This window comes from Rutidosis leptorrhynchoides, chromosome 5 (genome assembly GCF_046630445.1).
Source record: "Rutidosis leptorrhynchoides isolate AG116_Rl617_1_P2 chromosome 5, CSIRO_AGI_Rlap_v1, whole genome shotgun sequence".
Lineage (NCBI taxonomy): Eukaryota > Viridiplantae > Streptophyta > Magnoliopsida > Asterales > Asteraceae > Rutidosis > Rutidosis leptorrhynchoides.
Window position 1 is genome coordinate 428,727,093 of NC_092337.1, and position 11,674 is coordinate 428,738,766.

Genomic DNA, 11,674 nt, shown 5'->3' on the forward strand with positions numbered 1-11,674 from the left:
CTTTTTATTGCGGATTTTAATTTTCCTTTACCAAAATGTATCTTATGATGGTCTTTCCTGAGTTCTTTCCTTACTTCGTCACATCTGCCTCTTATTACTGACACCAGGTCACTCGGGAGTGTGTCATTATTACATTTAGTAATCAAAGCGTGTAGCATTAGACCATGGTTCAAATCAAAGGAATTCTTCATCTCGTAAAACCTATAAAAAAAATTCAGAATGGAGGGAGAAGACTAGTTCTTTAGGGTCTGCTAGGGAAAGACCATTCGGATTCCATTCTCGAAAACTACACGAAAACAGAATATCTAACTCTAACAGAAATAAATATTATCCTTAAAAGACTTGATTCTCCCCACACTTAGTTAGTTGTGGTGTCGAAATTGTGATTAACTTCATTTTCAATTGGACTATCAACAACTTGTATATCTCTGACTTTTGCTTCAAGCCAATTATTGATTTCCTCTGTAACTTTCACAAATTTAACTAACATTGTCTTTTCTTTAGGCGACAAATTGGATACTAATCGGTTACATAACTTAAAGTTCCCCTTAATCCTAGCATCTTGAATCCGTTTATAAAGTTTCTTCGTTGAACTGTTAAAAACGGGTTCATCTAATTTCGTATTAACAACGGGGTTCTTTGTTATCAGGTCATCATTGGTTGTTGCTTCATCTTCCTCACACTTAGGCGTTTTTATTGGTTCAACAATTTTGGTTGGTGGAGATCTAAACTTTCGGTTCACAAAGGTGATCGATTTGTCACCATCCCTAAGTGTCATTCTACCTTCTCTTACATCAATGAACGCTTCGGTGGTTGCTAAAAATGGGCGACCTAAAATTAGAGGAATATTAAGGTCTTCCTCCATATTAATAACTATGAAGTTTGCAACAAAGGTCAAACTTCCCACTTTAATAAGTAAATTGTTTGCTATTCCAACCGGGTGTTTAATGGTTTGATCAAATAATTGAACACCTATTCTGGTTGGTCTTAATTTACCTACACCTAATCTTTTGTATAAGGAAAGAGGCATAACATTTGCACTTGCTCCTAAATCTGCGAGTCCATTATACATAGCACCATCATTAAGCAAGCAAGAAATGATAAATTCACCTGGGTCTCCTACTTTAGTAAGTAGAGTTAGGTTGTTAACCTTTTTCAAGTGATCTTTTCTTGGTTCTTTCATTTCTATTTGAACTTCTTGTTCACAATTTTCTTCGTTTCTTAGAATGGGAGGTTTGTATAGGAATTCTTCTTCATCACTCCAATTTGAAGCTTCCCCGTCTTCCAATTTTGGTTTTTCATATGTTGTTGATAACATATTTATGTTTTCATTCTGAGGGTTTTCTTGGGTGGTGAAATTATGATTGACTTCATTGTCAACTTCCATCGGACCATGTATGTAATGTTTAACTCTATGGCCATTAACTTTAAATTCAATCCCATTTGAATTTATTAACTCTATTGTTCTGTATGGGAAAACTCTTTTGACTATGAATGGTCCAGACCATCTTGATTTCAATTTTCCAGGAAATAGCTTGAATCGTGAATTGAAAAGAAGAACTCTGTCTCCTTCTTTAAATTCTTTTGAACTTCTGATTCTTTTATCATGCCATTTCTTCGTTCTTTCTTTTTAGATTAACGAATTTTCATATGATTCATGTCTTAATTCTTCTAATTCATTTAGTTGACTTAACCGTAAACGTCCGGCTTCATGCAAATCAAGATTACATGTCTTCAAAGCTCAAAATGCTTTGTGCTCAATTTCTACTGGAAGGTGACATGCTTTTCCGTAAACGAGTTTAAAATGTGTGGTTCCAATTGGAGTTTTGTAGGCTGTTCTAAAAGCCCAGAGTGCATCCTCCAATTTCATGGACCATTCCTTTGGATTTGATCCTAAGGTTTTCTCTAGAATATGTTTTAAAGCTCGGTTGGTATTTTCAACTTGTCCACTTGTTTGTGGATGATAAGCGGTTGAGATTTTATGAGTTACTCCATATCTTTTGAGAACGTTCTCAAGTTGATTATTACAAAAATGAGTACCCCGATCACTTATTAAATCTTTCGGTGTTCCAAACCTTGCAAAAAGACGTTTTAAAAAGTTGACTACAACTCATGCGTCATTAGTCGGGAGAGCTTGTGCTTCCGCCCATTTAGATACATAATCAATGGCAACGAGAATGTATAGATTATTATGAGATTTTGGAAATGGACCCATAAAGTCAATACCCCAAATGTCAAATACTTCACATACTTGAATGACATTTTGTGGCATTTCATCACGTTGACTTATTTTTCCGGCCCTCTGACAAGCATCACAGGATTTGCAAAGAAGGTGTGCGTCTTTGAAAATTGTAGGCCAATAGAATCCAGCATCGTAAACTTTTCTTGCTATGAGTTGAGGCCCATAATGCCCTCCTGTTGGTCCTGTGTGACAATGGTTTAAGATTTGACTGGCTTCATCCCCGAATACACATCGGTGTATTATTCTATCGGGACAACTTTTAAACAAATGTGGATCTTCCCAGAGATAGTGTTTTATATCACTAAAGAATTTCTTTCGTTTTTGGTACGATAACCCTTTTTCAAGGAATCCACATACTAAGTAGTTTGCATAGTCTGTAAACCATAGAATTTCATTATAATCTATCTTCAATAGATATTCATTAGGAAAGTTATCTTGTATGGTCGATTCATTTAGAACTTTTAATTCAGGATTTTCAAGACGAGAAAGATGATCAGCTGCGAGATTTTCTGCTCCCTTTTTTTCTCGGATTTCAATATCGAACTCTTGTAGGAGTAAGATCCAACGGATTAATTGTGGTTTGGCATCTTGTTTCGAAAATAGGTATCTAAGAGCAGAATGGTCGGTATAGACCACCGTTTTAGCTAGAACGAGATATGAACGAAATTTGTTAAAAGCAAAGACAATAGCAAGGAGTTCTTTTTCAGTAGTTGTGTAATTCGTTTGTGCTCCTTGTAACGTCTTACTAGCGTAATAAATAGGTTGAAATCGTTTTTCAATCCTTTGTCCTAAACCGGATCCCATTGCAAAATCACTTGCATCGCACATGAGTTCAAATGGTAGATTCTAATTTGGAGTTATCATGATCGGTGCATTAGTGAGTTTTTCTTTAAGAATATTAAAAGATTTGATGCATTCATCTGAAAAGATGAATGGAGCATCTTTTTCTAGGAGTTTATTCATAGGAGTGGCAATTTTAGAAAAATCTTTTATGAAACGTCGGTAAAAACCGTCATGCCCTAGAAAACTCCTAACTCCTCTAACATTGGTGGGATGTGGAAGTTTAGCAATTACATCTACTTTAGCTCTATCCACTTCAATTTCTTCCTTTGAAATTTTATGACCAAGAACGATGCCTTCTTTAACCATGAAATGGCATTTCTCCCAATTAAGAACTAGATTTGATTGTTCGCATCTAATAAGCATTCGTTCAAGATTAACTAGACATGATTCAAATGTATCACCGAAGACTGAAAAGTCATCCTTGAAAACTTCCATGCATTCTTCTATCATGTCGTGAAAAATTGTCATCATGCACCTTTGAAAGGTTGCAGGGGCATTGCAAAGTCCAAATGGCATGCGTTTGTAAGCAAAAGTACCATAAGGGCACGTGAATGTGGTTTTCTCTTGGTCCTCGGGTGCGATTGGAATTTGAAAGTATCCGAAAAAACCGTCAAGAAAATAATAGTAACTGTTTCCGGCTAATCTTTCCAACATTTGATCAATGAAAGGTAAGAGAAAGTGATCTTTTCTGGTGGCGTCATTTAATTTTCTATAATCAATACAAACACGCCATCCTATTACAGTCCTAGTAGGAATAAGCTCATTTTTTTCATTTGTGATGACAGTCATGCCACCCTTCTTAGGTACGCATTGAACTGGGCTTACCCATGGACTATCAGAGATTGGATAAATTAAACCTGCATCTAGCAGTTTTATAATTTTTTTCTTAACAACATCTTGCATATTTGGATTTAAGCTTCGTTGGAAATGCACATACGTTTTCTGACCTTCTTCCATAAGGATTTTATGTGTGCAATACGAAGGACTTATGCCTTTAATGTCATGAATCTTCCATGCAATAGCTAGTTTATGAGCTTTTAGCACATAAATGAGTTGAGATTTTTCATTTTCCGTAAGAGAAGACGATATTATTACAGGTAATTCAGATTCACCATGTAAATAAGCATATTCAAAATAGTTTGGAAGTGGCTTTAACTCTAATGTCGGTGGTTCTTCTATCGATGATTTATATCGATATCTGTCTTCTTCTTTTAGCATTTGAAGTTCTTCTGTTGTTGGTTTGTATTCATTAGCCATAAGTATAGCTAACATTTCAGCTTCATCAATTGGTTCAGTTCCTTCTCCTAAAGAACATTCTCCTGTTCCTTGTAATTCTGGAAATTCTTCTAACAATTCTGCATGTGAATCTATAGTTTGAATATAATAACATGTATCATCTGCAGATTGCGGTTGTTGCATGGCTCTATCAACAGAAAAGGTAACACTCTCGTCCTCTATACTTAGGGTCAGTTTCTTACCGAACACATCTATTATTGCTTTAGTCGTGTTTAAGAATGGTCTTCCTAATATGAGAGGAACTCGAGAATCTTCTTCCATGTCCAGAATAACAAAATCTACTGAAAATACTAAAGTACCAACTTTAACTAGTATATTCTCCATTATCTCTCTAGGATATTTTACTGATCGATCGGCTAGTTGTATGCTTATTCGTGTTGGTTTCAATTCTCCAAGGTCTAGTTTAGCATATAGTGAATACGGCATTAAATTTATACTAGCACCTAAGTCTGCCAATGCTTCTATTGAACTAAGACTACCCAGAAAACATGAAATTGTGAAACTTTCTGGATCTGATAATTTTTCTGGTATCTTATTCAATAGCACTGCAGAACAATTAGCATTCATTGTAACAGCCGAGAGTTCTTCCATTTTCTTTCTATTTGTGATTAGATCTTTCAAGAATTTAGCATATCTAGGCATTCCTGAAATCACATCAATGAAAAGAAGATTGACATTTATCTGTTTAAACATATCCAAGAATTTGGATTGCTCGGCTTCAAGTCTTTCTTTTCTCATTTTACTCGGGTAAGGAAGCTGTGGTTAGAATGGTTTAACATAAGGTTTATTTTTAATTGTGTTATCTTCATTAACCTTTTTAACTACCGGTTCTATTTCCTTATCTTGCTCAGATTGTGGTTCTTGTGGAGTAGGAATAGAGTCATCAGAAATTACAGGTATTTCAGGTGGTTTAAGTGTAATACCACTTCTTGTGGTAATGGCTTTAGCTGTTTCATTCCGGGGGTTAGCATTTGTATCACTAGGTAGACTCCCCTGTTTTCTTTCACCTATCAACCTTGCTAGGTTGCTTACTTCTTGTTCCAGATTTTAGATAGAAGCTTGTTAATTTCTAAATGTTTGAGCATTTTGTTCATTGGTTTGTTTCTGAGATGTGAAAAACTGCGTTTGAGATTCAACTAGCTTTGACATCATGTCTTCTAGATTTGGCTTTTTATCATCGGTTTGTGGTGGTTTATTTTGAAAAATAGGTCTTTGCTGATTGTAAGTATTGTTGGATACTTGTTGATTGCCAGGACCTTGTTGATTGTTGTATGGAACATTTCGGTTATAATTCTGGTTTTGATTGTAGATTGGTCTTGGCGGTTGATAATTATTCTGATAATTATTTCCAGGCCTTTGGTTCATGTATGAAACATTCTCTCTTTGTTCCATTATTTGTTCAATACTGAGACAATCTTTTGTCAAATTTGGTCCTTCACACTGCTCACAGCTAATTCGTATTGAGTGAATATCTTTAGTCATCTTTTCCATTCGTCTCTCGACAGCATTTATCTTTGCGGAAATGGAATCTAAGTCATGGCTAGAATCGGCTCTAGCTTCTTTAGATGATCTAACGATATCTTTTTCTTGATGCCACTCATGTGAGTGGGAAGCAGTGTTATCAACAATTTGGTAAGCTTCAGTTGCGGTTTTCTTCATAATGGAACCACCAGCTGCTATATCGATGTCTTTTCTTGTAGTGATGTCGCATCCTTGATAGAATATTTGTACTATTTGATAAGTGTCTAAACCATGTTGCGGACATCCTCTTAACAATTTTCCAAATCTTGTCCACGCCTCATTTAAAGTTTCATTTGGCTTTTGTGTGAACGTAACAATTTCTCCTTGAAGTCTCACGGCTTTAGATGCCGGAAAGAATTGTTTAAGAAATTTTTCAACTAAGACATCCCGTGTATCAATCGCCCCTTCAGGTAACGATTCTAACCAATCTTTGGCTTCTCCCTTTAAAGTCCAGGGAAATAACATGAGATAGATCTGTTCTGTAACATCCCGCGTTTTTCCGTTAAATTTATTTTTAACACCGTCTTTTCTTTTTCTTTTTTTTTATAATATCTTTCGCTATTTAAATTCCCGATTTCCGTTGACTAACGTTTATAATATTCTCGTTATTTAATTATAACATCACTCGTCTACTCGAGCGTTTTTTTAAAAATATTCGTTTGGTTAATTCCCGCACCCGACTACAAACATGAGGGACTTAAGTTGACAAGTGGGCAAAGTGGTGACTAGGTCAACTAGTCAACCACTTCACCTCCTCCATTCATTTCCATCCATCTCCCTCATCTCTTTTTCTCTCTAGCAAGAACACCACACAAACACCCAATTCAATCATTCATCATCTAAATTCGATCTAGGAGGCTTACAACAAAACAAATTACATATTTGGAATCCTCTCTTCATCCTCTACATTTTGATACCAATTTCATCAAGTTTGGGTAACTTTCTAAAAACTCTAGATTTCTATAAATTCGTGTTTTTGACTTGAAATTGTGTTAGTTAGTGTCTATGGCTCGTGTATAACATGAATATATGATTTGTTTGCTTGATTTGTTGATTTTGGTGTGACTAGCTTGAAAATGAAAATCGTATGCTTAATCTTTGATTTTGGATGATTAAATGTTGTTAGATTGTTAAAGTTCATGTTTTAAAAGTGTTACTAGCATCATTAGCTTCATGTTGATGTATTGATTGATCAAAGAAACTTCATAAACGCGATTATTGATTTTGTGAACTTTTGGTTAGGGTTTGATAGCCTTAAAGCGAACTTTTGATGCGTTGAATGCTTGTTAATGTTATTGATAAGTGCTTGGTTGTATTACATGCTTCATTACCTTCAAAACGGCATATCATATGAGTGAATTGGATTCCCGAAACTTAAAATGCAATTGATGAACTTGAAACTTTGAAAATGGACTTTTAAATGATCACTTGACGAGAAATCGGTTATGGAAAATGTTGTTTTTGTTTGATGAAACATGTTTAGTTGTGTTCCTTGTCAAAAGAGCTTTCCAACGGTATAAGATACGCTTTCTAATTGTTTACGGTTTGAGTTTTGCGCTTGTTTGAAATTTTATCAAGCCTTGAACAAGTGAAACAGGCCTGGGACCAGGCCACGGCCATTGTCGCGGCGCGACATAAGCCGCGTCCAGATTTTGTTTCCCTTGACCTTTTTACTAAAAATGTTTGACATGTTCTAGACCTCCAATTTACATGCAACTTGTTTTAACATGCTTATATATGAATAACTAGCATAGAAAAATAGTTCGGGACCCGACCCGAACGTGTTGACTTTTTCGTTGACTTTGACCAAGTTTGACTTTTAGTCAAACTTAACCAAACTTTTATACAATCGTTCTAACATGCTTTTATACTTGATATTTGCATGAAACTTGACAACGTGATTCACATGCTATACTTAATCGAGTCGTAACGAGCCATAGGACTAATTGAACACATTTCACCCGACCTTGTGTCGTAACCGGTTAATTGATATAACTTACTTGTTTAGGTCAAGGCTAAGCAACTTTCATGCACACGTTTACTTGTTGAAGTACTTTTATACTCGTGCACTCGAGGTGAGATCATAGTCCCACCTTTTCAACAACTTTTTATACTTTTAAATTGTGGGCTGAGAAACATATACTTTGTTACATTTTGTACTACTTACTTTTATACTTTGAACACAAGTACAAGGAAAACAAACATTCTACAGCGAGTTTAGAACGAAAATCCTCAATTCGATTATCATTAGTTACACTTGCCGGGTGTAAGCGAGAACTTATGTTATATGGCCATATGGGTTGACAACCCTCATCTTTGACGGTTCGCTACCGTCTACGGATGAAATATATTTTCGAGAATCAGTGTTTGTTCTAGCACTAAGTGATGGGGTATACAATGGAAGGAATGTTAAGCTTTGATAATTGGGTGCTCGCGAACCAACTTTTGGAATGCAACTTTTGGATGATCAATTTATGGAAATACTAAATCTTGTGGTTCAAAATATAACGTTTACTAATACACCTATGATTTCACCAACGTTTTTCGTTGACAGTTTTCTATATGTTTCTCAGGTTCATACATGGCTATTTGATACATGCTTCCGCGTACATTCATACTTGCTTGGGGTCAAGCATACATACATGCATACGCTAGTGATAGCACCTTTGGATTCAAACATATTGTTTACATACTTACGCTATTTATAGCAACTGTGATTTTAAACTAATTATGTCGCAAGATATTTCCTTTGTACTTTACTACTTTTGTAAACTTAAACTTGTTGTCGATCCGTTTGGTGAACTAAACTTTGCAAGTCATGCACGTTTCAAATGAATGCGACATAATTTTGGTCAAACGAGTCTCATATAGGGACTACGACCACGCAACGGGACCTGAGTTAACGGCGCCGTCAATAACGGTTTTGGTCGGGTCGTTACAGATGGTATCAGAGCGTTGGTTGTAGAGAACTAGGATGCATTAGTGTGTCTAACAGAGTCGTTAGGACGCATTAGTAAGTCTAGACTACAACCGGATAGTTAATCAATGCATTCTGACATACATTTGCTATAGATAGCACTTACTTGACTACTTGTGCATTATACTTGAATCATTCTTAGGAAAACTTTTTAATGGTACCCAACCTTCATTATACGAACTCGTATCCTGCCACTTTAGTTCGGGAACTCTGACTCCTTGGTTGTTATTTCCCCCGTCTCATCTTACTATCCATGAATATTGTAAAGTCACTGTCACTACTCTAGATGAGTATCGTCATCACCATTTATCGCTACGGTTGCGTATTACTTGTTATCATGACTCGTTACTCTTTTCATACCTAAATACAATATTGTCTGACTCGAACCACATTGACGTGAACAATCAACTATACACTTCCCTCGGGGAACGCATCTTCAGAGTTGCACCAATTCTTTCGATTTAATACGAGTCACGTTTGAGACGTCGTTACATTTTGTTTATTTTAGATTTTCGCGATGACACGAACTTGAATCTATAGAGTGATGTGGGAATGGAGGTATGAGTTAGCGTAATATAACGACACTCGATCAACGTGGTTATATTACGGTAAGACATACCAAAGTTCTAGTGATGCGTGATGGTGGTTAGACTCGATCAACCTAAACACCACCATGTGCCATGTACATGACTTCATCTTTTCAGGTTTGGACATCCGAAAACTCCGAGAATATTTATAACAACCATACCGGGGACACACCTTCAATTATTGTCAAATTATATTTATGCTTCCGAATGAATTACCGATTCCATTCGACTTCAACCGTATGTCACACGGGTATACTAGCTCGTCCTCGCGCAGTCTTGTTGACTAACTACAATTTACTCGTTATGCTCACAACGGGGCGGAAACTTCTTTTGCATCACCCTCGTACTTCCGGTTCAGGAGGTCCTTATTCTAAATTCCCAATGGAGAGAGAGACTCTCCACGTTATACTAGTATTCACCTCGAGGGTGAATAGTTCCGACGAACGTTTTTGGAAACCGATAAATCTTCCGCGACGCGAATTTTCTTGAGAAACTTGTCCTAGCTAACGTTTTCAATTCCTAGCAAACTTGTTCAATATGCTTTAGGGAAATGTACCCCGTTTCGGATCGAGATCCTCGTTTCATTTCTAGATTTTGGAGTGCCTCACAAAAAGTCTCGGGACCACGTTTAGACCTGAGTACCGCACATCAACCATAACCCGACGGACCGAACAAACATACGATTTAAGTCTTGAAAACCATAATACGAATTTGTATTAAAACGTCATTCTCCTTTGTCGAACCAAGTAAACGATGATCAATTCACCGGGGCCGAGGTTATTCATGAGCAACCGAGAAAAATTTATTCATATTCGGGTAAAACCCTACGCGACTCATAATCACCAAGAGCTATGCCGATGTTAGACGTAAACATTTCAAATTCCACGTGGGAAACCGCGTCACGTTAAGAGTCGCACCTTGGAAAGGTGCAATCTGTTTCGGGAAACGTAGGAAGCTAAATCCGCGATATTTTGATCCTTTAAATTCTTGGGGTGTTTTGGACCCGTCGCTAGCCGTTTAGACTTTTCCGACTCATTTTGGGTCTCCGTTTATCCTACATTCGATGTATCAACTCAAAGACGTGTTTTGCGAAACGAGAACTTGTTATCTCCTTTGATGAACTCACTATCAACGATAACCCTCACTTCCTAGGAGGACCGGTTGAAACCATAAATCGTGAAGCCAAACCTTAAAACAACACATGATCCCGACCGTCAAAATTCGTTGAAATACCTTAGAACGTACTTCTCCCTCATTCGTAGAATTGGCAACACAAGATCTCGAGGAAGATTCAACGACTACTACTTCCAACTAAATTTCGGGACGAAATTTCTTTTGAGGTGTGGATAATGTAACATCCCGCGTTTTTCCGTTAAATTTATTTTTAACACCGTCTTTTCTTTTTCTTTTTTTTTATAATATCTTTCGCTATTTAAATTCCCGATTTCCGTTGACTAACGTTTATAATATTCTCGTTATTTAATTATAACATCACTCGTCTACTCGAGCGTTTTTTTAAAATATTCGTTTGGTTAATTCCCGCACCCGACTACAAACATGAGGGACTTAAGTTGACAAGTGGGCAAAGTGGTGACTAGGTCAACTAGTCAACCACTTCACCTCCTCCATTCATTTCCATCCATCTCCCTCATCTCTTTTTCTCTCTAGCAAGAACACCACACAAACACCCAATTCAATCATTCATCATCTAAATTCGATCTAGGAGGCTTACAACAAAACAAATTACATATTTGGAATCCTCTCTTCATCCTCTACATTTTGATACCAATTTCATCAAGTTTGGGTAACTTTCTAAAAACTCTAGATTTCTATAAATTCGTGTTTTTGACTTGAAATTGTGTTAGTTAGTGTCTATGGCTCGTGTATAACATGAATATATGATTTGTTTGCTTGATTTGTTGATTTTGGTGTGACTAGCTTGAAAATGAAAATCGTATGCTTAATCTTTGATTTTGGATGATTAAATGTTGTTAGATTGTTAAAGTTCATGTTTTAAAAGTGTTACTAGCATCATTAGCTTCATGTTGATGTATTGATTGATCAAAGAAACTTCATAAACGCGATTATTGATTTTGTGAACTTTTGGTTAGGGTTTGATAGCCTTAAAGCGAACTTTTGATGCGTTGAATGCTTGTTAATGTTATTGATAAGTGCTTGGTTGTATTACATGCTTCATTACCTTCAAAA